Source organism: Monopterus albus, unplaced genomic scaffold, assembly GCF_001952655.1.
Source record: "Monopterus albus unplaced genomic scaffold, M_albus_1.0 scaffold137.1, whole genome shotgun sequence".
Taxonomy (NCBI): domain Eukaryota; kingdom Metazoa; phylum Chordata; class Actinopteri; order Synbranchiformes; family Synbranchidae; genus Monopterus; species Monopterus albus.
The window spans coordinates 845,435-850,187 of NW_018128017.1; the positions used below are offsets into that span (position 1 = coordinate 845,435).

Sequence of the window (4,753 nt, forward strand, 5' to 3'; positions counted from 1 at the left end):
GGGGTAGAGCAGTCGTATCCCAACTGGAGGGTCAGAGGATCAAATCGCGGTGCCTGTAGTCCACGTGTCGAAGTGTCTTTGAACAAGACACTGAACCCCCAAGTTGCCGCCGATGGTTAGAGCCATCGGTTGAATTGGCACCGCAGATGGCTACCATTGGTTTTGTACTGGAAACAAATTCCTTGTGTGTAATATACTTGGCCAATAAAGGTAATTATCCTTATCAAATTTAACCTTTTCCTCTTTTTTCGTTAATATGTAGAACACATGAACTGCCAGCTGCTCCAAGAAAGTACTGGGGGTTGGACGGGGAGGTTGGCAGTAACACAGCCAACTCGAACAAATCTCCTCAGCGCTCAAACCTCAACTCCAGCTATTCTCCTTTGCATTCCAGCACAGACTACGGCAACTCTCCTCAGCACTCGAACGATTCTCCCCAGCACATTAGCAACAACCCTGGCTGTTCTTCTCGTCACTCCATGGGCCGCTTTGGTGGGTCCTCTCAGCAGTCTGGAAGCAGCACTAGGGGCACGCGTGGCTCTCCTCAGCAGTCCAGAAGCAAGGAGTGATAACTTCAGAACTCCTCTTGGAGCTCCCTCTGGTGGTGTTATCCGCTGTACTTTTTTTTTTTTCTCCCCTTTTGCTTGTATGAGATAACATGCAACTGTATTAATATATTTTTATATTTTCCATAGCTATTTGACAGAATCTCCTGACCAAACAGGAGATCATTCTTGACCAGTTAAGAACAATCATCCTAACCTTGCAAGGCACTGGAGGCCTTAGACATACCACAGATGCTGATGTTCTCGAACCGGGAACTCTTCCTTTTCACAATCCGGAGTCGCTGTTAGACCTCAGGTTCTGACCTAAAGCAAAAGTTGGTGAGTGTCCTTGGTCCAAAAGTAATCGGAGCACTTTCAAGTATGTAACAGTCCTGGTCTTGATTTTTTTCTTTTCTTGCCACTGTCATCCTCAGTCTTATCAATTTCACATGTCTAGCCATTGTGGTTAACCTGACAAATTATTCTTATAGGGTACACAATCTTTCTCCTGTGAATAAGTTACCTACCAGAACATAGCCTGCGTTCAGAGAAATTAACTATACTTACCTGAATTCTGCCTGCTTCCTGACGTCTAAATTATACCTGCCTGATTAACTGAAAAGTTTTCTTACCTGCCTCCAGTAAAGGAATTTAGACTCGCCTGATGAGGCATTCTTGCTTGTACGGTTATCTGGCCTCATATCTGTTAAACTTACCTTAGTAAGGTCCACCATTATACCACCTCCTAGAGGATATTTTTACTGCTCAAAGCTGACTTTTCCACTGCTTGGGAGACAAAGTTGTGATTCACTTCCGCCTCGTTTTAGTTTTTGTCTGATGGTTCTCCCAAAATGGACAGGGGAAGCCAACCCTGGTCCCCAAGAGCTGCAGCCCTGCTTGTTTTCCAACTATCCCTGCCCTATCCACCGCTACATACCTAGGGCAGGTGTGTTCAGTCAGTCAGAAGCTGGAGGATATTAATTCACTGTCTTTTCCACTCCACCACCTCCTCTGTAACTTTAATCCACAGTCACTCCACTTTACCATGCCTGGTCACCCACTGCCCTTCCCCTGTTATCCCATGCTCACTCTCCTTTATTTGCCACACCCATGCCTAGCTTTAACTCTTCAGCTAATCAGGTCATTTAAACTCCTCACTCACTGTCATATTGTTCTTCAGAATACCATACCACATCCCTTGGTGTCTTCATGCCAAGATGATTCATTTCTCCTCCAATATCTCTTCCTCCTCTTCTTCAGTTTGGTTGTTCACTGGTTGATTGTTTTTCCTCCTGTTACTAGCAGTAGTTGTTGTTTTCCCATGTTAATTTGTTTGTAGCTGTTAGTGCTAACCCTTTCTGTTCATGCTGCCTCATTTACTCGTCCAGTAATTTGTCCAGTAATTAAGAGGTATCTGAAGAAACCTTGGGACAGGATCTGGAAAATGCATCAATTTTGATTAGCAAAGTTTCAAACTTGGTTTGTGGTTTGTTTGTTTTTTCCCATTCAAAGCTTTTAGGTACTTATTTTATTTATTTTTTTGTTCTTGCCAGATCAACACATTAGCACTGAGAGGGGGCACCAATGTCAAAGAGAGTGTTTTGAGGATGATGAGCCATGTCATGACAAATCCCCTTGCACTTAAAATCAATTGGAGAGGAATCAGTGGGAAGGCTGCATTCCACCGAATGGTGTTAAAGGATGTTCTAGCATGTAAGTTAATGTAGTTTGTGTGTGTGTGGGTGTTTGCTTTTTGGCTATTGGAGTATTCAAGAAAATAGATTTTATAGTACATTTAATAAGAAATGTTTTATTTAAAGGTGCAGTAAGACAAAATAGACTGACTAGCACTGCAAGCGACCTGGAGGTTGAGGCTGCCATAAAACGGTTGGTACTCTTTCAGTGTCCCACCCCATATTTACATGCAGTACTATTTTAGAGCACACTTTGTATCAGTGTGTTAATATTAATTTGTAAATTGCCTTAACAGGTGGTTGCATCTTGCCTCTGACCGTGATGGAGGGAGGAAAGCTCATGAGGGTTGAGCTGGTGTTGCTGCACGCAGTCACCAAATTTGACGGATGTTATGTTATACCCAACGACTTCTGCTTTATCACCTTCGTTTTACACAGACACGAAATCTTGTTGGCTGAACTGTTCACCGTTTTAAATTTACCACACCTGTTTGAGTGTTTGTCCAAAAGGTTTATATGTTATTGCTGTTCATAAAAAAATGTAAAATTTTATCTTTGAATGCAAACTTTTGCAGTTTTGATGGACACTATGCTGTTAATTGCTGTTTGTGAATAAAAGCACAATCCTGTGAACTGGGATAAACTGTGGAAGTACTGTAAGTCATAAATCATTTAACATAAATAATGGGAATGTTTTATTAGTTTGTTTTAGCTTAATATATGTTTCTAAAGGTAATGATTAACTGAGTCAAATAAGGGGTAATTAGATGGCCATGTGCTGGATGTTGCTTAGGACAGGTTTGCTATCTAGCTACCAGATGTGGGCCAGTCAAGGACCGTTATTCCAAACCAAATGTGAGCCATAAGACAGAGGTACATCTGGGCCAGATCCGGTCAAGATCAGGTTTGCTATCTAGCTGTCAGATGTGGGCCAGTGAAGGACCGTCATTCCAAGCCAAATGTGAGCCATAAGACAGAGGTACATCTGGGCGCACCAGTGAAGAGACATGCTTACGAGGCACAATTCAAACTACAGGCTATCAGTTACGCGGTTGTAAATGGGAATAGAGCAGCTGCGAAAGAATTCAAATTCAATAAATCTATGGTTCGGAAGTGGATTTGTGGGAGAAGATTGATTAAAAAATAATGTGTGTATTGTTAAATAGTAGAATAAAGTTAAACTAAACTCACTGTTTTGCTCCCGTTACGTTTTAGCATGCGCCTTATGTATGGGTTAAGTACAGAAATAGACCCCGTAATTGAGACTGCGCCTTATAATCTGGTGCGCCTTATGGTGCAGAAAATACGGTAATATATGTTTCTAAAGGTAATAAGTGGTAAATCTAAATTTAGATGGCCATGTGCTGGATGTTGCCCAGGGCAGGTTTGCTTTCTAGCTGCCAGATGCGGGCCAGTCAAGGACTGTTATTCCAAATCAAATGTGAGCCATAAGACAGAGGTGCATCTGGGCCAGATCCGGTTCAGATCAGGTTTGTTATCTAACTGCCGGATGAGAGCCGTTTAAGGACCATCATTCCAAACCAGATGTCAGCCGTAAAACAATTGTGAGTCTGAGCAGAATCTGGCCCACACAGTTTGCTATCTGGGAGGTGTAACTACAATCTGAAAAGCTTTTAAATGGTATGACTCAACAATATTCTAAATAATAACTGCAATAACTCTGTTGATAAAATTTTGTTTTTAAACTGTGTACAATTTTCCATTTTAAAATTTAAAAAGGTTCAATTAGGAAAAAATTCTTGAAGCTAAGGTTCAAAAGATCATAGTGTCTATCTATTTAGTGTGATATTTAAGTAGATAACAGCAGTTAACAGATGCCAACTGCGTCTGGGAGACAGAATTGTACTGCATTTTGGTAGCGATCTTGTAGAAAGAGATAAACAGTAGATCGTAACGTTTTCTGCTGCTAGCAGGATGGGGTGGACTGGTAGTGCCAGCGCCTCAGAGCCGCTCTATATCCAGCTGATGAGAATCAGCTGTGAGCGTCCGGTGGGAGCGTCTGCAGGGAGAGACGGAGCGAGAGACGCGGCGATGAGCAAACGTGACATCTGCATGAAGTTTAATATATATATACAGCACTTTGTTGTGTTATTCCACTGTTGTATTATGTCAAGATTAAACAAAATGAAAGAACAGTTACGATTTACAAATATATGCCGACGTTTTGTTTCAGCGGATCTTCTGTATTGACTGTAAGTCTATGAGCAGTAAGATCGTACTGTCTGGAATGTGCGACTTACGCAAATACCGTTCATACCATGCTATAATAATAACACAGCTGGATTTGTGGATTTTCTCTACGATTGTCATCTATTATATGTGTATAAAGCTTAATAATGGCATAATAGGAGCACAAAAGCGGCAATGAGGAAGAGGAAAAGCATAAAGAGAGAGCTGCTAGACTGGGGAGTCATGTGACGCAAAGGCTGCCAATGGCATTGGATTGTATTGGCCCATTCGTTGTCTATGGACAAATAGACAAAATATAAATGT

General features: G+C 41.7%; 1 long non-coding RNA gene across 2 annotated transcripts; it reads left to right on the forward strand.

Annotated features, from left to right (window-relative positions):
• Positions 1-173: 173 nt before the first annotated feature.
• Positions 174-2,892, forward strand: LOC109967866 (uncharacterized). 2 transcript variants are annotated; one of them, XR_002276003.1, is made up of 5 exons: positions 174-601; positions 696-884; positions 2,099-2,258; positions 2,366-2,432; positions 2,536-2,891. It is a non-coding gene; the product is annotated as an uncharacterized LOC109967866 (long non-coding RNA). The 2 variants fall into 2 exon arrangements; XR_002276002.1 differs by having other exon boundaries at positions 2,099-2,432; positions 2,536-2,892.
• Positions 2,893-4,753: the final 1,861 nt, after the last annotated feature.